Source organism: Symphalangus syndactylus, chromosome 1 (assembly GCF_028878055.3).
Source record: "Symphalangus syndactylus isolate Jambi chromosome 1, NHGRI_mSymSyn1-v2.1_pri, whole genome shotgun sequence".
NCBI lineage: Eukaryota > Metazoa > Chordata > Mammalia > Primates > Hylobatidae > Symphalangus > Symphalangus syndactylus.
In genome coordinates this window covers 65,457,817-65,478,968 of record NC_072423.2, presented here as the reverse complement: position 1 = coordinate 65,478,968, position 21,152 = coordinate 65,457,817, and the positions used below count along the sequence as shown (strand labels likewise).

The following is a 21,152-nucleotide window of genomic DNA, read 5'->3' as shown; positions in this document are numbered from 1 at the left end:
GTGCCAATCTGATACATTAGATTATTATTCAAAAAATAGTTTTGCGCAGGTATGGTGGCTCATGCCTGCAGTCCCAACACTTAGGGAGGCAGAGGTGGGAGGATGGCTTGAGTCCAGTTATTAGAGACCAGCCTGGGCAACATAGTGAGACCCAGTTTTCAACAACAACAAGAAGTTTGAAAAAATAGTTTGAGTGCCTCTTATGTTGGTGGGTACTACAGTAGGTGCTGTGATTTCAGTAATAGGCAAAAACAGAAAAACATAATTTTTGCTTTCCTGGAGTTTAGAATATAATAGGGAAGATAAACATTAATCATACAGATTATCGTGCAGCTTAAAAGTGAGTTAATTGTTAGGAGGGAGATGAACAAGGTTCTATGAGAGCTTTTAGCAAAGGACGGAGGGAGTCAAAGATGGCTTCCATTAGGAGCCATGCTTGAGTTGAAATCTAAAGGGCGAAAGAAGTTTAAACAGACAAAAGTAAAAGATGGGGTGGGTGGTATTTCAGGCAGAGGGAATGTAAGCATTTAAAGGTTGATCAGTGTTGCTGGAACACAGCATTTAGAAAGAGAACATTGTAAGATAAGGCTGGAGAGATGCGCAGGGATACTTAGGATGTTGATTTTTTTTCCTGAGAGAAATGTAAAATCTCGAAGGCTTTTAGCAAAGGGTTAGCATGATTGTATTTGCATTGTAATGCAGAGAAGTGATTGGAAGGTGCTAGAGAGGAGGCAAGGAGGACAATTAGACAAGTTGATACCAGCTCTTGAGAAGAAGCCTCAGTTCCAACCCATGAGGGTCTCTCCACAGAGCTGCTTGAGTGTTCTTTTTTTTTTTTTTTTTTTTTTTTTTTTTTTTTTTTTGAGGCGGAGTCTTGCTCTGCCGCCCAGGCTGGAGTGCAGTGGCGCAATCTCGGCTCACTGCAAACTCCGCCTCCCGGGTTCACGCCATTCTCCTGCCTCAGCCTCTCCGAGTAGCTGGGACTACAGGCGCCCGCCACCACGCCCGGCTGATTTTTTTATATTTTTAGTAGAGACAGGGTTTCACCGTGGTCTCGATCTCCTGACCTCGTGATCCGCCCGCCTCGGCCTCCCAAAGTGCTGGGATTACAAGCGTGAGCCACCGCGCCCGGCCTGCTTGAGTGTTCTTAGAGCATGGTGACTGCCTTCCCTCAGAGAAAGTGATCCAAGAAATCAAGTCAGAAGCTGCAGTATCCTCTATGACCTTTGGAATCACATGCTGTCTTTTGTTACATTTTATTTTTTATTTTATTTTATTTTTTTGAGATGGAGTCTCGCTCTGAAGCCCAGGCTGGAGTGCAGTGGTGCAATCTTGGCTCACTGTAACCTCCACCTCCCAAGTTAAAGCAATTCTTCTGCCTTAGCCTCCCAAGTAGCTGGGACTACAGGCACGTGCCACCATGCCCGGCTAATTTTTGTATTTTAAGTAGAGACGGGGTTTCACTATGTTTGCCAGGCTGGTCTCAAACTCCTGACCGCGTGATCCACCTGCTTCGGCCTCCCAAAGTGCTGGGATTACAGGCGTGAGCCACCATGCCCGGCCTTCTTGTTCAATATTTTATTGATCACAGAAGTCAGCCTTGATTCACAGGAAGTAAGAATCACTGGAGTCCACCTTGGAAGACAGCTACCACAGACTAAACCCTGTGGAACACTAACATTTAGGAAATTGAGAAGCAGCCTATGGATGCAGGAAAACCAGAAAAGCAATGAGATGAAATCCAGCAGAAGGGAAGGAAGTTTCAGAAATCTACTCAAAGGCATTTTAGATGAGAACTGAAAAATGTTCACTGGATTTAGTGACTTGGATTTATTGACCCAAAGTTCTTTCTTTATAATATGGCTTAATGTGGTTCTTACTCACCTCCCCTTATAATCTTCTTGAAAAGATTTTTTTCTTGTCTTAAATTATCTTCCTTGTAAACTTATAAATGTTTTTGTAAAGTTCCATAAAAATTCTACTGAGATTTTAATTAGAATTGTGTTGTTTATAATTTTGTATGAGAAATACTTATTTTTAAAATAATTAGGCTTCCTTTTTTTTTTTTTTTTTTTTTGAGATGGAGTCTCGCGCTGTCACCCAGGCTGGAGTGCAGTGGTGCAATCTCGGCTCACTGCAAGCTCCACCTCCTGGGTTCACGCCATTCTCCTGCCCCAGCCTCCTGAGTAGCTGGGACTATAGGCGCCTGCCACCACACCCGGCTAATTTTTTCTATTTTTTAGTAGAGACGGGGTTTCACCATGTTAGCCAGGATGGTCTCGATCTCCTGATCCCGTGATCCACCCATCTCAGCCTCCCAAAGTGCTGGATAGGCGTGAGCCACCATGCCCGGTGTAAAATGATTAGGCTTCTGAGAAACCTAGTATATTTGTCTATAATGTGTAAATTTTCACTTAAATCACCTAATAATGTGGCAACTTAAAAAATAATATCGTATAGCTGTCATTAAAATGGTTCCTGAGTATTATTTTTCTGTTGCTATTTTGAATAGAATGTCTTCCTTGCCCCCCCCCACCATAGTGTTTTCTTTTTTCTTTTTAAAATAGTTTTTAACTGAAAAATAAAAATTAGGCCAGGCATGGTGGCTCACACTTGTAATCCCAGCACTTTGGGAGGCTGAGGCAGGTGGATAACTTGAGGCCAGGAGTTCGAGACCAGCCGGGCTGACATGGTGAAACCCCATCTCTACTAAAAATACAAAAATCAGGTGGGCATGGTGGCGCACATCTGTAGTCCCAGCTACGGGGTAGGCTGAGACAGGAGAATTGCTTGAACCCGGGAGGCAGAGGCTACAGTGAGCCAAGATCATACCACTGTACTCCAGCCTGGGCAACAGAGTAAGAATCCATCTCAAAAAGTAAAAATAAAAAAAGTATATATATATTTATGTCTTACAATATGACGTTTTGAAATATGTATACATTGCAGAATGACTAAATCACGCTAACATATTCATTACTTCACTTTTAAAATTGTTTGTTATGAGAACCCTTAAAATCTACTCTCAGCAATTTTCAGCTATACACTACATCATTAACTATAGTCACCACATTGTACAATAGGTCTTTTGAACTTATTCCTTCTGTCTTTTTTTTTTTTAGGCAGAGTCTCGCTCTGTCGTCCAGGGTGGAGTGCAGTGGCACGATCTTGGCTCACTGCAACCTCCTCCTCCCAGGTTCAAGCGATTCTCCTGCCTCAGCCTCCCGAGTAGCTGGGATTACAGGCATGTGCCACCACGCCCAACTAATTTTTTTTTTTTTTTTTTTTTTTGGATTTTTAGTAGAGATGGGGTTTCACCATGTTGGCCAGGCTGGTCTCGAACTCCTGACCTCAGGTGATCCGCCCACCTCAGCCTCCCAAATTGTGGGGATTACAGGCATTAGCCACAGCGCCCGGCCTATTCCTTCTATCTAACTGAAATTTTGTGTCTTTTGACCAACATCTCACCCTATTCCCAGTCCAGCCCCTGATAACTGTCATTTGACTTTCTGCTTCAATGAGTTTGACTTTTTTAGATTCCATATATAATTGAGATTATGCAGTATTTGTCTTTCTGTGCCTGGTTATTTCACTTAATATAATATTTTTCAGGTTCATCAATGTTGTTCCAAATAACAGGATTTCATTCTTTTTAAATACTGAATAGTATTCCATTGTGTATATATGCCACATTTTCCTTATACATACATCTGTTGATGGACACTTAAGTTGATTTCATAACTTGGCTATTATGAATAATGCTGTAGTGACCAGGGAGGTGCACATATTTATTCAGGATCCCAGTGTCATTTCTTCTGGATACATACCCAGTAGTGGAATTGCTGGACCATATGGCAGTTCTGGTTTTAATTTTTTGAGAAACCTCCATACTGTTTTCTGTAATGGCTGTACCAATTTACATTCCCACCAACATGGTGCAAGGGTTTCCTTTTTTCTACATCCTCTGCAACACCTGTTATCTTTCATCTTTTTTATAATAGCCATTCTAACAGATGTGAGGTGATACCTCATTGTGATTTTAATTTATGTTTCCCTGATGATCAGTGAAGTTGAGCATTTTTTTCATATACTGTTGGCGATTTGTATGTCTTTTTTTGAGAAATGTCTATTCAAGTCCTTTGCCCATTTTAAAATTAGGGTTATTTGTTCTCCTACTGTTAAATTACTTGAGTTACTTATTTATTTATTCATTTATTTGAGATGGAGTCTCGCTCTGTTTCCCAGGCTGGAGTGCAGTGACACAATCTCGGCTCACTGCAACCTCTGCCTCCTGGGTTCAAGCAATTCTTCTGTCTCAGCCTCCCGAGTAGCTGGAACAGGCGCGTGCCACAACGTCCGGCTATTTTTGTATTTTTAAGTAGAGATGGGGTTTCACCATGTTAGCCAGGATAGTCTCTATCTCCTGACCTCGTGAGCCGCCCGCTTCGGCCTCCCAAAGTGCTGGGATTACAGGCGTGAGCCTCTGCGCCCAGACTACTTGAGTTATTTATAGTTTGGATTTTTTTTTTTTTTTGAGACGGAGTCTCGCTCTGTCGCCCAGGCTGGAGTGCAGTGGCGCAATCTCGGCTCACTGCAAGCTCCGCCCCCCGGGGTTCACGCCATTCTCCTGCCTCAGCCTCTCCGAGTAGCTGGGACTACAGGCGCCCGCCACCACGCCCGGCTAATTTTTTGTATTTTTTTTAGTAGAGACGGGGTTTCACCGTGGTCTCGATCTCCTGACCTCGTGATCCGCCCGCCTCGGCCTCCCAAAGTGCTGGGATTACAAGCGTGAGCCACCGCGCCTGGCCTAGTTTGGATTTTAACCCCTAATTAGATGTATGGTTTGCAAGTATTTTCTCCTATTCTGTATGTTGGCTCTTCACCCTGTTGATTGTTTCCTTGGCTGTGCAGAAGCTGTTTAATTTGAAGCAATCTCTTTTGTCTGTTTTTGCTTTTACTGCCTGTGCTTTTGGAGTCGTAGTCAAAAAAATCATTGTCCAGACCAATGTCATGAGCTTTTCCCATGTTTTCGTCTAGTAGTTTTATGGCTTCAGGTCTTACATTTAAGTCCATTTTGAGTTGATTTTTCTAAATGATGTAAGGGTCTAATTTCATTGTTTTGCACCTGAATATTCAGTTTTCCAAGCATTAGTTATTGAAGAGACTGTTCTTCCCCATTGTGTGTTCTTGGCCTTTTTCTTGAAAATCAATTGACCATAAATGCATGGATTAATTTTGGGGGCTTTCTGTTCTGTTCCATTGGTCTATTTTTATGCCAGTACCATGTTTTTTTGATTATTATAGCTTTGTAGTAAATAATTGAAATCAGGTAGTATGATGCCTCCAGCTTTGTTCTTTTTGCTCAAGATTGCTTTTTCTATTTGGGGTCTTTTGTTGTTCCATATAAATTTTACGATTATTTTTTCTATTTCTGAGAAAAATGTCTTGGAATTTTGATAGGAATTGCATTGAATCTGAAGACTGCTTTGGGTAGTATGGGCATTTAAACAATATTCATTTTTTAAATCCATAAACACAAGATATCTTTCCATTTATTTGTGTCTTTAATTAATGTTTTATAGTTTTCAGTGTACAGACCTTTCACCTCCTTGGTTAAATGTATTCCTAAATATTTTTTTTATTTTGTAGCTATTATAAATAAGATTTTTTTCCATTTCTTTTTTGGATAATTTGTGGTTAGCATATAGAAATGCTGATTTTTGAGGAAAAACAGTTATTGTATGTTCTCTTTATTTATTTAGAGATGGAGTCTTGCTCTGTCACCCAGGCTGGAGTGGAGTGGAGTGCAGTCGCGAGATCTTGGCTCACTGCAAGCTCTGCCTCCTGGGTTCAAGCGATTCTCCTGCCTCAGCCTCCTGAGTAGCTCGGACTACAGGCGCCTGCCACCACACCCGGCTAATTTTTTGTATTTTTAGTGGAGATGGGGTTTCACTGTGTTAGCCAGGATGGTCTTGATCTCCTGACCTCGTGATCTGCCCGCCTGGGCCTCCCAAAGTGCTGGGATTACAGGCATGAGCCACCGCGCCCAGCCTGTTCTCACTTATAAGTGGCAGCTAAGCTGTGAGGACACAAAGGTATAAGAATAATATAATGGACTTTGGGGGAAAGGTTGGGAGTGGGGGTGAAAGATAAAAGACTACACATTGGGTACAGTGTACACTGCTCAGGTGACAGGTGCACCGAAATCGCAGAAATCACCACTAAAGAACTTATTTATGTAACCAAAAACTACCTGCTCACCAAAAACTGTTGAAATAAAATGAAAAGATAATAACTTCACAGAATAAAAGAAAAAGAAGAAATGCTGATTTTGTATGTTGATTTTGTGTCAACTTTACTGAATTCGTTTATTTGTTCTAATAGTTGTTTGGTGGAGTCTTAAAGTTTTCTATGTACAAGATCATGTCATTTGCAGAGACTACCATAAATATTTTCAATCTAGAAGTATATTACTTTTATCTTCATTTTATGGATAAGGAAACGGAGGCCCAGGGAAGATAGGTGTCTTGGCCATGGTTACTCAGGGGCAGATTTGGGAACTGCACATCTTGAGCATCCAAATATTTTCCTGCTACATTAATAAGAAATCAGGGGCTGGGCACAATGGCTCACACCTGTAATCCCAGCACTTTGGGAGGCCGAGGCGGATTATGAGGTCAGGAGTTCGAGACCAGCCTGGCCAACATGGTGAAATCCCATCTCTACTAAAAATACAAAAATTAGCTGGGCGTGGTGGCGGGTGCCTGTAATCCCAGCAACTTGAGAGGCTGAGGCAGGAGACTCATTTGAACCCAGGAGGTGGAGGTTGCAGTGAGCCGAGATTGTGCCATTGCACTCCAGGCTGGGTGACAGGATGAGACTCCATCTCAAAAAAAAAATAAAATCAAGAACTACTCAGTCAAGTCTTATTCAAGTTAGTACTCCCTTAGGTATCACTTTCTTTGGTATTAGACTTCAAAGTGATAATATACATTTTATAGCACATTTCCAGTTTTTAGCATTGTCATTTTGAAGTATAGTGTCACGACTTGAGGAACTGCGTCTCATCTCCATTCAGTTCTCCTAAGACTTGATTCCTACCAGACAGGAACTGCTTCTTCTTTGAGGTCTAAATAGCACCTAACAGTCTATTGCACTGAATAAATATTTAATGAAGATTGGTTACTTCCTCTGTGGTACATCAATTACTCTTGTTGACTGTTGAGGAAAGCTTTTTGTTATGGTTGTTTTCATGAAGTAGGTTAAGAAATTTATTTTCTTGAATATTGTTATTAATGCCAGTTTAGATATTTGTGTCATCTCAAATATAAATCTGAGAGTCACTGATCTGGTTGCATGCAATAAAGTAATTTGTTAGGAGGGTTGTTTTTTCTGGAATTTGTGGTATTTAGGGCTCTGAAAATGAAAAACATTTGCTAATGTGGTATAAGGATGTTTGTGGTGTATTTTTTAATGGAAGAAATATAACTTTTATTGATAAATACTTCCAAAATTGTGAATAATTCTTTCAGTTGACAAAGAGTTATATTTCTTGTATTTTAAACTATCAGTCATATATTTATTTTTCTTATTTTTAAGCTTTCTTAACTGATATTAGGGTTTTTGTTTTATTATTATTATTTCTTTGAGACGAAGTCTCGCTCTGTCATCCAGACTGGAGTGCAGTGACACGATCTCAGCTCACTGCAACCTCTGCCTCCTGGGTTCAAGCAATTCTCCTGCCTCAGCCTCCTAAGTAGCTGGGATTACAGGCGCTTGCCACCACACCTAGCTAATTTTTTTTTTGTATTTTTAGTAGCGATGGCATTTCGCCATGTTGGCCAGCCTGGTCTCAAACTCCTGACCTTAGGTGATCCACTCGCCTCGGCCTCCCAAAGTGCTGGGATTACAGGCACGAGCCACTGCACCCGGTGACTGATATTAGGATTAAATGAAATACATTTATCTTTGCCTATGGAGTCTCTAAACTTATGAATTTAGTGAAATAGCTTGAACATTTTCAATTGGTAAAATTAGATCACCATAGTTGAATCATTTGGTGCAAAGTGTTAATGTGACATTCAGATAGAATTTATCAGACTCAATTAGAAAAACTCTCATTTAAATAAAACAAAAAATTGAATACATAGAGAAAAGGTTATACATGCTTTTTATTCTCTTTCCATTTTAGAAAGCAAATGAACATAATTATGAAATAGATAAGTCATGCCTAGTGATAAAATATCCTCCATTTTTAAGGAATAATTTCACTGTGTTTCACATTTGGTGACTTTTGGGATCTATATTTCCATTTAAATAACTGTTGACATTGTTGGAAAATTGGTGAGTGTATGTGACGACAGTTACAGTACATATTTGATAACAAGGGTAGAATAAATCAGTTAAGTCGTGGTGGTCTGTTATCTATTTTTAGGTCTTTTTGACCCAGGAGTCCGTGACCTATGAAATCTCCACTTTTTTGGATTTGTTAAGGTATTTCACAATACAAAGATGTAAATTTAGATGAGTACCACACTGAAGGATATTGGCTAATGTGTTCCAAAACATAAAGGATATCAAAGTATACATTGGGAAAAGCTTATGAAGTTCTGATAACGTAGTGAGAGGAGAGAGGCTACAATTAAGGAAATTTCTTTTCTGCTGTAACTTAAAACAAAGAGAATCTGAAATTTAAACTGGTATTTGCCATGCTCTGATTACTCAGCAGCATGCCATTTTGTGAAATCATTGCTGAGAAAATGTACCTAAATCTTGAGTACAGAGTGTTCCTGCATCTGATTGGAAGGGGCACATGAATTGTTTCTAAGGTATTGCAGACCCAAGGCTGCACAAATTAAGGTGGAGACTTGGGGGAGGGATCCAGTAAGGGAAGGGAAGCTTCCTAGACATTACAGCTCTGTCCAGAGGCCAAATGGGAGATAAATCACCACTGGCCACCTCTCTTATTATTGAAATGGTACAGCCCTGGGGTTTAACTGAAGGACTAACAGGGTTTTGAAGTGCAAATAGAATGGTGAAGAGTAAACCCTTTTAGGGTTTCATTTTGATGGATTTTTTTTTCCTGTGTGGATTTCTGGTACAGACTGATCTGGAAGGGGCCCTTAAAAAAAAAAAAGTTTTGTTTTTGATCAGTCAGACAATAAGAACTTTCCACAGGGGTGTACTTTTCTAGCATGCATATTGATTCTATTGTGTTTTAAAGTAGATCATTTAATTGGATCTTTTTTTGAGCCTTCTGAAGTGGAGCTGTCATTTCAAGGTCACTTCTTTTTCTTGTTACTAATGCCAAAGTTTGAAAGTGTTGAATGATGTGGTACTTTTGGATTAATAGATTATGGGAGATTACTTAGGGCCAGTGTGTATAAGGCTTTGTTTATAAAGTCTTCTAGTTAAAGATCTAGTCCATATTAGAACAAGTATTTTATATGTGTTCTATAATTAATCTTTTTTCTATTGTGATATGATTTTACATACTCATTTTATTATTTTGTATGTATTCTACTTTGCCAGCCTTAAACCCCAGAAAATTCTGAAATTATGAAATATTATACTATGTTATTTATGAAAGATACATTGAAGTGTTTGAGGAAATAAGAGAGACATAAAAATGTTTAACTGATATGTTGATTCATATAAGTTGAAATTTTTTTAACCTCCTCCCCACAAGTAATTAAATCACAGGAGACAAAATATATTTTTAAATTTGTTTGTTTTTTTGGAAAGTGGGGAGGAGAGGAGTCATTAGTAATCCCAAAGAAAAATGATTGTAGCATAACTTAAAGGCTTTGTGTGCAAAAATTTTAGAGAAAAAAATATTTTTATTAAAGAAATGCCATTATAAGTATTTAGATTTCTTCTTAGAAATATTGTCAATGGAAATTTTCTTAAGCATTTTGGCTCTTTTCTTTAGATGTAACATAAATATTTGTATCATTTGCCCTTTTTGAGAATAATAATGTATTTAGCTCCAGCAGAGGTTTTCCTGTGTTGCTCGATATCTATTATAAAAATGGGTTGTTAATCTCCATAATTGGCATTGACCACACGATGTTCTTAATTGACCTCCAGGTTAGTTTTTGTTTTTATGTTCTTTGAAATTTTCCCTTCACTGAATTTATCTGAATGTTAGAGTTATATTTACTTCCTATTGCTGTCCGATGGTTTTAAATAAGATGTTTTAAACAACAGCCACAACGAAAGTCCTAGAACCTAGATGGCATCAGGCAGAGTCTCCTGCATCTACAGCTTCCCTGTCATTAGTTTGTTGCTGGGAGATGTTAATATGACCTTTCCTTTGTTAGAAAAGAACTGTGCAGCCCTTCCCAGAATCCTCTTGTAAAATGTCTTTTTAACCCAAGTTGGAGATTGTCTGATGAATGAATGGTTGGCTTTTTCAAATGTGCTGCACATATTGTTGACATTGTCACAGGTTGCTTTTTAATTTCTAATGTGTTTTTAATTTGCAAAGCATGCATGTGCTTTCACCGCAGTAGAACTGAGTCAGCATTTCTGAGTCCAGATATTGCTATATGCAAACAAGAGGGTCAGGCTTAAGAATGCTGTATGGTAGACTTAGATTTCCTGAAACACTTGTGAATGAATTTCACTTTGAATATTGATGAATAAAAGAAGATACTTGAGAAAGGCTCCCCCGCCTCCACACACACACACACAAGAACTCCTCTTGCCTATTGGTGAGTGAATTGCCCCAATATAAAAGTATTGGGTGGGGAAAAGTGAGTTACAGAGTGAAAAGGCAATCCACAAATAATCACTCTTTTCTGCCTTTGATTGTGTCAGATTTTTTTTGTGTGTGTGGCAATTGTTTTCTTTTTTGCTTAGAAGAGGTTTATGGTCCAATGTCTGTCAAGTCAGCCCCTGTCTTAAGCTTGCAGTTGTATTTCTCTGGAGTTCCTGGAGGTGATGTTATCTTTTGTTCACTCAGCAGTGTGGTCGTTTCTGAGAGCATCTGTCACTTTAGGCATTACAAGATGGATGGGTCTCCAGTGAACTGCTGGTTGAAGCAAATGGTGAAATAAGAAAAGTCAAGGGGTTTCAGGGTCTGTAGAGGGGACAGACAACAAGGAAACACTGTTAGAAATCAAGAGTAAGCTGAGCAATAGAGGAAGAGAGCAAAGATGGATCAGATGTCATTTTATAAACATCTTGGAAATCAGAATTTTTTGGTGGCTTTTGTGATCTGAGGGAGACATCTGCATCATGGTAAACAATTCCATGCTTTGGATTTGCAAAATGTGTTTGAATTTTTTTTTTCATCTTGGTAAAGTATTGGGAAATAATCATAATGATACAGGATATATTATGTGAGGATTTTGCTGTTTGGAGAATTAGTAGTCTTTTAAATGTTTTAAAGATTAAATTAAAAATCTAACCTTAAAATTTTTGTTTTATTTTCTCTTTTTTCTTTCCTTCCTCTTTTTTTCTAAATTTTCTTTTTGTAAACAAATGAGCAAGCATAGACATTAAAATGAAAAGTTTTGGCCACATAACTAATATTCTTATTGTTTACTAAATGCTTTTTGGCACTTTTGTAGAGGAATTCTGAAAATTCAATGCTCAGGCTTTTGGAAGGCTGGGGACAGATTTTAAGTTATTTTCAGTAACCTTCAACTTAAGGGGCTCTTTGGTCAAAAAAAGAAATATAATTGTTACTGATCTGTCAGAACAAGTTGGAGATTTGTATTGTATTTAGAAATTTATTTTGTTGGTGAAGGTCAAAATTTGTAAATTCTGGCTAATACAAAGTCTCTCCTGTGAAAGACAAGGAACAGGAAGGAGGTTGGCCAGGGAGTAAGAAAGGAGAAGAGGAGGCAATATGATTGCGAAAAAAAAAAATGATTTTGTCAAACTTCTTGGCATTTGTCTATGAAAAAGACCATAGGTTGAAAGGCAAAGAAATTAAGATGATTAGAAGCTTTAAGCTATACAAATGGTTGAGTATCTTCCTTCTCTATGGGTGTAAATAATAGATGAAAGAGTAAGAGTGACAACAAAGGATCAGGTCGTTTAAGAGAATGTGTGCAGCCTGAATAGGGGTCTGTGGCCCAGGGCCAAAGGTCTTAGCTTTGAGTGTAATTAGAAGAAAATACAAAAATGTCATTACTAACAGGTGAAGTGTGCAGCACGTGGCCAAAAATTAGCAATTTTAGACTCTGAAGCTATTGGAATTAGATTACTGACTTTTTTTTTTTTTTAATCGTTAGGGTCCTTGTGGAGTAATATAGTTTCATTGGCAGTAATGCAGTTTGACCTTGTTGACCATATGGGGTAATCTTGGGTTTGGATGTAGGTAGCAAGGCTCCTGCTGACTTAGGAAAAGATGTCTATTTATGTGTGGGCGGATGGGGATGTATGTGAGTTTGAAAACCTAGACCTTCCATTTTTAATTATTATTTTGCCTGAAGACATTCTTCTGACAGTAAGAGGTAAGATAAATATTTTTATTCGAAAAACCCAAAATTTTTCTTTCAAGTCGGCATAAGAGAAAAGTAAAATGAAAAAAACCATTTTTAGGCAACATAAATTAATTTTACTTCAAATATTTTACTTATATGAATATTTATATTGAAGTTAGTTTGTTTCTTAGGAAAATCCTGTTTTGTTTTGTTTTTAAACACAGTAACAAAGGACTAGAAATGCTTCTATGTTATCTATAAAAATCAATGACAAGTTTTCATTTCACTTTATGTTTTACAACTATATTTCCTATTTTCCCATTCAGTAGTTTATATTGACCATAATCTATTTAGAAGAGAGATGAGCATGCATACTATACTTTTCAACCAATTGTATGCAATTGTAATTATTTAGTTTAATATCTTCTAGGAATACGCTGCTCAGAAGGGTAAGAAACAATAGCTCTTTTTCTTTTTGCAGGCTTTCTTACTGGAAATTATTCAATCAATATTAATTATGTTTTACGTTTTTGATAGTTCTTTGAGTAGATAAATTTGGGCCGGGTATCAGGGATTATTACTCTTGAATTCCTTAGGTAAGAAAATTACCTTCCACTAATTTCATTCCTAAAAGTAGTCTGTTGGCTTTTGATATTATGGTAACATCTGCCATAAATGCAGACTTGACAGACTTACTCAACTTACTTTTAGTGGGGGAAACCATAAGAACAACAGAAATTATCCTTGAGTATATATAATTAGAAGTAATTATTTTGAGACTATTGAGAAAGGTGGAGTATCTGTATATTTGCTCATTATAATGTACATGGAGTTGGAAAGTGTGAGACTGATAATTTCTAAGTACGATTTTCATAGAATTATAAATATTTAGATTATTATAGAATATGTATTTGGAAATTAAGTCATGTCTTTATGTATATATTTTTATTTTTTATGTTTTTGCAGGTGCACAAAAAGCTTTAAACAAGTTAAAATCTAGGCAACAGACTCCGTGAAGTGTTGACTGCCCAACTTAATCATGACTGTGATTCAAAAATGTTAATAAATAAACCAAGGTATTGTACAATTATGTATATGACCCTCCCCAATTTTTCAAGATCAAATTTGTTTTAGGAAGTTGTATTTAGAATTTAAATAAAACTACTATGTTTGCTCCTTAAAGTGAATAAGATACTTCCATGAGCTCCTCTCCTTTCCTGCTTTCCTCTCCCCTCCCCCATCCCCTTACCCCATACCAGAAAGCTTCTTCAGTGAGTTCTTTCTCTACAACAACCTCTGTATTTCCTATATACCTAAATTAAGAAAATAAGAATTCAGTTCTTTATTCCCTTTTGTTGATTATGATTTTATGCTTCAAATTGTCTAATAAATGAGACTTCTAGATTATAGGCTTCTGCATAAACCCAGATTATCCCTATTGACTGCATATATTTGTCTCATATAACATTGTCCTGAGATGTATGTTCTAAAGATTTTATAAAAGTTTTTTTTTCTATTTTAGGACGCTTTTAATTTAGAAAAGGAAAAAGGTGATGCTCCCCACCCCCCCATCAAAGAAAATCAGATGCTTGCTTAGAATTGAGAATTTAAGGCTACTGTTTGGGTAACTCCTGTCTGTCAGAAGGGGCATATCCCAAGACTGTTTCTCTCCTTTTGGAAGTTACAATGTGCTTAAATAGCTTGGCATTTCCAAGAGAGGCCAAAGATCTTTTCCTCTTTTATAACACGTTGTATCCTTTTGAGGCCAAAAAGAACAAGAGGGTCATTGCCACTTCAGCCTGGTCCCTGTTTGTTCCTTCATGGTGACCACGCAGATACTGAAACCCAGGATGGGCTTAACATTTGGGCCTGGAACATCTGGAAAATGGTCAGAGAGGGAGAGGAGGAGGCAGAAGAAAGAACTGTTGCATTTTGTTTCACCAGGTGCTAGGAGGAAGCAACATTAGCCTTTTTGATATGGGAGGCACATTCTGTGGACCCTGGAGTTAGGCTGCAACAATTGAGGAGGTCAAAGGACAGCTGAGTGGGGTCAGTGAGACACCATGGGGTGTATTTTGTTACTTAGTAAAAGGAGCAGCCTCCTAAACCTTAAAGGATTCTCTTGAAAATCTGTGTTGTGAAAAGGTTTTATGAGTCTCATGGCAAAAACTCCTGATTTATCTAAGGAATGCTCGCTTTTGTCTAATGGAAGGATAATCCTTACCAAATGTTGGCAACGTCTATAAGAGTCAATATAGGTCTGAAAGAACAGTTGGAGTTTGAAGTGTACTTTGCTTTTCAAAATGTTTATCATTTTAGTGTTTCTCTCTCAGGAAGAATTTTGCACTGTTGAAATATCACCTTTTTCTTTCCTTGGAGCAGAAAGTGGTAGCGGGTGGGGAGTGAGAGAGGGTGGATGGGGAGAGGTAAGCCGGGAACCTACATTAATTTAAAAATCATTCTACAAGCTTTTGGCCTAATCTGCAAACAAAGTATTATTATTAAACCTTTAAAAACACCAAAACTTGTTAACTCTAAAAAGAAATATTTGAATTTATTTTAACTTAGGAGGAAAATGGGTGGTACATGAAGTGTCATGTTTCTGGAATACAGATTTTTTTATTTAGTTGTTGATAGAAAGGGCTGTCAGTTGGCAAATAACCTTAAACCTTGTGTTTCTTCCTGAATGTGGTCAAGAAGAAAATCAGTGTCAGAGTCAAAAATAGAGAATAAGAAAAGCAATACAATAAGGAGTTTTCTCTTTGAAGAGAAATGGAGAAGGGAAAAATCTGCATATTGTAAAAGCTCTCTTTACCACAACCCATGACCTCAAGAGACCGCTTATATGATTGTGGATACCTTTGAAAGGTATTAGCCACCTGACAGGTTGTGAAAGGAGACTGTTAGAGGAATTTGGCAGTATTTTGATATTCCAGTTTATATACTATCTTTTATATTCCAATCTATACACATATATATAGAGAAAGCATATATTACAATGTACATAGTAAGGGAAGAAAGATAAAATGATAAGGACTATAATAGGCCTTGTTAATTTATAAATTTACAATATCTACTACTTGTGTGTGATTTGTTTTGAATTTTTGATAATCACTCATGTTAAAGGAACATACACATAAATGTAAGGCTTAGCATGTGGTCTGCTCTTTTTCTATTTTCTCAAGGTTAAAGCACCTTTCAACAACTAATTTAGAAACCTAAGTATAGTGACTGATAATTGCCTAGAGAAAACCCACAGCTGTTTAAGAGGCCTTAAAATTGTGGCAAAACTGACAAATACGATTAGCAATGTTAATAAGCTAAGAAGATAGAAAGACAGGAGCAGATGACAGAGTGGAAAGATGGAGGTAGCAAGAAATCATAAAAGAATAGAATGTTTAAGAAAAAAAACCGTGTTCACGGTTGCTTTGAATTTACAGTGCTTTTTCTTTCAAGCAAAGTCTCCTTCTTTTATTACTTACTCTCTGAATTACCAGTGGAATGTGTGCTTTGCAGGTTAAATAATTCAAATACATTTGTTCAGCCCCTAATTCACATCTGATTTTGAAAGAAGACAGCTATTTGGCAATAGTTATTTAAGAAAAACAATCAAGTTTTGCTGATTCTAAGGCGCAATTTGATTTGCGGTACTTTTTAGAAGTCAGTTTTAAATGTGCTTCTGTTTTACTGTAATTACTTTGGGAATTTATTTACCCCTCTTTGTACCCTTGTAATGCTTAGTCACTCAAATATATTACACAGGAGACCCTGTTTCTGGGTTTAGTGACCCACTATTATCAAAAACAAAGCCAAAAAAAAAACCTGTAGAAGTATTTAATGTGTTACTATTACTAATTATATTTATCTGGTTAATGTTCATAGCCAACTTTGCAAACAACTTTTTTGGGAAAATTAAATGGGGCTAGGTAAATAAGAGAAATCAGTTGAGTGTTAGGTGGAAAATATTTAGTTATCTATGCCTTTCTCACTATACTTTTTAAAGCATCAGATGAAATTTGGAAAATTATTATAGTATCTTTTGAAATTCTACTCTGCATTTGGGAAATTGGCAAATTGTTTTTTGCCTCTGGTGTTTTATGCAGATTTTAATGATTGTTGTGATAAATCCCCAGAAGTTTGTTTTCGGAAACCATAGAGACTCTGAACTCTGAATGTGACCGCGTTGAAAGATGTGGTGAGCCACACTTTGGAAGCATTTCTGGTTATTTAATGTTTTCTGTTCTGGATTATTGACTGTTCTCCCTGTTGAAAAATTGGTCTCTGGTGACATGGTAGAGGTCACACGTTGCCTATTATTGTTTTGCTTCTTTGATCTTACACAAGGATTGCCTCTGGTAATTATACTAGTTCCAGAGAGTCTTGACAAGAGGTGTTTATTTTACAGAAGAATTTCTGGCATTTCAAGGAAGAAAGTAAAGATTTCCAGTGGTAACGTGTACTTCTTTGTTACAAAGGAAAAATAGCATTGTAGTCATGATAGTTTTTAGTCATTATTATGAAATTAGTTGGCATAGTACAATAATTATTTCTAAAACAATTTAATATATATTGCATATCTGTAAGTATATTGCTAAAAAGGGTAAATTTTAGGATTAAGTTAATAGGGTTGGGTTTTTATTTGAATACCTAAAATACTTTTGGCTTTACAAACTATCAAAAGAAATTCGTCCAGCCTGGCCAACATGGTGAAACCCTGTCTCTACTAAATAAATACAAAAATTAGTCAAGCATGGTGGCACGTGCCTGTAATCTCAGCTACTCAGGAGGCTGAGGCAGGAGAATCGCTTGAACCCAGGAGGCGGAGGGTGCAGTAAGCCACGATCGCACCACTACACCCCAGCCTAGGTAGCAGAGCGAGACTCCATCTCAAAAAAAAAAAGAAAGAAAGAAAAAAAAAAGAAATTCATCCAAATTTCCAAATTTAAATGTACAAAACTATTAAAGGAGTTTAAAATTTTTGTCTTTTAATCTGTTTGCACTTTCTAAACATTCTCAGCAAGAAGGATGAATAAAAATGAAATAAAACACTTCTGTTTTGAATGCATGGTTAGCTTTGTGCTTTTATGGAATGTGCTTGGGAAGAGATATCTCTTCAGACCTGTTTAATATATAATTGGATAAGACACAAAAGCTCAATTTATTCATTTTTTTTTTACTCAGTTCCAGCTTTAAACAAATTATATGTCCCCCAAAACTCACAATCTATTGGGGGAAGTTAGACAGATACTAGACCCAACTAACTATGATTGAGAATGACAAATATCAATTTAAAAGAATAAATGAAATGCTCAGAGAGTACAAAAGAGAAAGAACAAGAATATATAATTGTTTAATATTTTGGATTTGAGACTGAAAACTTACAGGAAGTGTGTTTGGTTTATTTGAGAGTCATACATTATTCACTCTCATCAGGGAATATTTTTAATAGAGAAAGAGCATGTAAGCAGAAATACAGTAACAAATAATTTTGTTATACAAAGAGTTTTATCACTGTAAGGGACAGTCATAATCTATTCTATAGAATCATTCTACAGATGAAGAAACTGAGCTTGAGATAGGTTAGGGGATTTGTTCAAGGTCACATCAGTAGGGACACAGCCAAGCCTCTTAGAACTTAAGAAATCTTTTATCTCTCAATCATTGTACATACTCTAGAGTTCTACCGTTCAGTATGACAGCTACTAGTCACATGTAGCTATTTAAATTAATTACAGCTGGGCACAGTGGTTCACGCCTATAATTCCACAATTTGGGAGCCTGAGGCAGGTAGATTGCTTGAGGCCAGGGGTTCGAGACTAGCCTTGCCAGCATAGTCAAATCCCGTCTCTACAAAGAAATACAGAAATTAGCTGGGCAGGTGGCACATGCCTCTAGTCTCACGTACTTGGGAGGCTGAGGCATGATGCAGGAGAATTGCTTGAGCCCCACGAGGTGGAGGTTGCAGTGAGCTGAGATCACACCACTGCACTCCAGTCTGGGCAACAGAGTAAGACTCTGTGTCAAAAAAAAAATTAATTACAATTAAATAAAATTGAAATTTTAGTTCCTTAGTCACACTGGCCACGTTTTAAGTGTTCAGCTGCCACATGTGGCTAGTGGCTACCATATTGGACAGTCCAGAATATGAACGTTTTCAGTATCTTAGAAAATTCTGTTGGGCAGTGCTGTTCTTGGTGTCAAAGGTCATCTCATGATTTGTATATATGATTGTACAATTTCTTAATACATAAATTATATATAGTGCCAAATAGCAGCCTTTGGAACTTTTACATTATTTTTCCTAGAAACAAGCCTCCAGAATTTACTGTAGTGCCCAACTTTTATAAAGGAAAGAATGCATCTTACTTTTCTTCATATCCTCAATGTGGCACAATGACAAATTTTTGTTTTTTTAATTTAAAAATGGTTGCTACTGGACAGGTGTGGTGGCTCATGCCTGTAATCCCAGTACTTTGGGAGGCCGAGGCGGGCGGATCATGAGATCAGGAGATCGAGACCATCCTGGCTTACATGGTGAAACCCTGTCTCTACTAAAAATACAACAAATTAGCCGGGCGTGGTGGCAGGCGCCTGTAGTCCCAGCTACTCGGGAGGCTGAGGCAGGACAATGGCGTGAACCTGGGAAGTGGAGCTTGCAGTGAGCCGAGATCACACAACTGCACTCCAGCCTAGGAGACAGTGTGAGACTTCATCTCAAAAACAAACAAAAAAAAGGTGCTACTATGACTACCAAGATTTTCTGCACTTTTTTTCTGTGCCAGGCACTATTCTAAAAACTTATTACTGTATGTAAAATCTCATGTATTTTCACAAAAATCTATGAAATTGAAAGTACTATCTCCATTTTACAGATGAAAGATTGAATCATTTGCCCAATATCATACTAGGAGTAGGTGGGTACAGGATTTGAATTAAGGTCATTGGACTCCTGAGTCAATGTAATTAATCCCTATGACAACAGAATTTCTATAAATGCTGAGTGAATAATTGTTAAAGTTTAGAAAATGACATCTGTAAAGAAAAAGGTAATAGAAAACTAGGAAGTTATACAAGTTTGTCAGTTTTTTTGTTTTTGTTTTTGTTTTTTTTTTTAGACAGAGTCTCGCTCTGTTGCTGAGGCTGGAGTTCAATGGCATGATCTCGGCTCACTGCAGCCTCCGCCTCCCGAGTTCAAGCAGTTCTCTGCCTCAGTCTCCCAAGTAGCTGGGATTATAGGCACCCGCCACCACGCCAGGCTAATTTTTGTATTTTTAGTAGAGACAGGGTTTCACCATCTTGGCCAGGCTGGTCTTGAACTCCTGACCTTGTGATCAACCTGCCTCAGCCTCCCAAAGTGCTAGGATTACAGGCATAAGCCACCGTGACCGGCCCCAAATTTGTCTTTTTAGTATTATGCCTGACACGAGAGATTTTTTTGCAATTTTTTTTGTTTTGTTTTTTAGCTCATCAGCTGTCGATAGTGTATTTTATGTGTGGCCCAGAACAATTCTTCCAGTGTGGCCCAAGATGGCTTTGAATGTGACCCAACACAAATTTGTAAACTTTCTTAAAATATTATGAGATTTTTGCTGGGTGCGGTGGGTCATGCCTATAATCCCAGCACTTTGGGAGGCCGAGGTGGGTGGATCACCTGAGGTCGGGAGTTCAAGATCAGCCTGACCAATATGAAGAAACCCCGTCTCTACTAAAAATACAAAATTAGCTGGGCGTGATGGCAGGCGCCTGTAATCCCAGCTAGTTGGGAGGCTGAGGCAGGAGAATCGCTTGAACCTGGGAGGTGGAGGTTGCGGTGAGCCGAGATCACACCAAAACAACAACAAAAAATTATGAGATTTTTTTTGCAATTTTTCTTTTCTTTCTTTTTTCTTTTTTTTTTTTTTTTTGCTCATCAGCTATTGTTAGTGTTCGTGTATTTTGTGTTTGGCCCAAGACATTTCTTCTTCTTCCAGTGTGGCCCAGGGAAGGCAAAAGATTGGACACCCTGTTCTAGAGGCATGACTAAATTCATGATACCCTTTGGCAGAAATGCTTCCGAGGTGGTGAGTGTGCTTCATATTGTCTGCACTGAGAAGGGACGCATCATCTCACTGCCTCACTTTTAGTGATGCTAATCTCAACCAGGGGGTTCAGGAGGTGACAGCGTGATCTCTCCATTATAAAGTTCCCCATCAACCTTCTGTCTCATGGTTTCACTTATTACCTTTGCCTGCATTAATTTTTCATTAGGGGTTACAAAGGGGTAATTTTATAATTCTGTCATTCTTTGCCCCCCACCTCCTTTTTTTTTGAGACAGTTTTATGTCACCCACGCTGGAGTGCAATGGTGCTATCTCGGCTTACTGCAACCTCCACATCCCAGGTTCATGTGATTCTCCTGCCTCAGCCTCCCGAGTAGCTGGAATTACAGGCACCTGCCACCGTGCCCAGCTAATTTTTGTATTTTTAGTAGAGATGGAGTTTCACTATGTTGACCAAGCTCGTCTCGAACTCCTGACCTCAGGTGATCCACCCACCTCGGCCTCCGAAATGCTGGGATTATAGGCGTGAGCCACTGTGCCTGGCCCTCTTTGAACATTTTTTAGCTGAAATTCTTTTTAAAAAATTCAAACTCTCAGTAATCAGGACTATTTGGTTACTTGGAAGTACAGAAAGAGCAGAATAAATGCTTTGCTCTTTTCTTTTCCTGCTTGTAGT

General features: G+C 38.0%; 1 protein-coding gene across 4 annotated transcripts in view; it reads left to right on the top strand.

Moving 5' to 3' along the window:
• The window catches only part of GREB1L (GREB1 like retinoic acid receptor coactivator), a 305,634-nt gene that overhangs the window by 120,357 nt on the left and 164,125 nt on the right, over nt 1–21,152 (top strand). For all 4 annotated transcript variants that reach the window (XM_055236525.2, XM_055236517.2, XM_055236511.2 and 1 more), the window contains exon 2: nt 13,404–13,513. The gene's annotated coding sequence lies outside the window, so the exon portion shown is untranslated. The remainder of the gene's footprint in view (nt 1–13,403; nt 13,514–21,152) is intronic.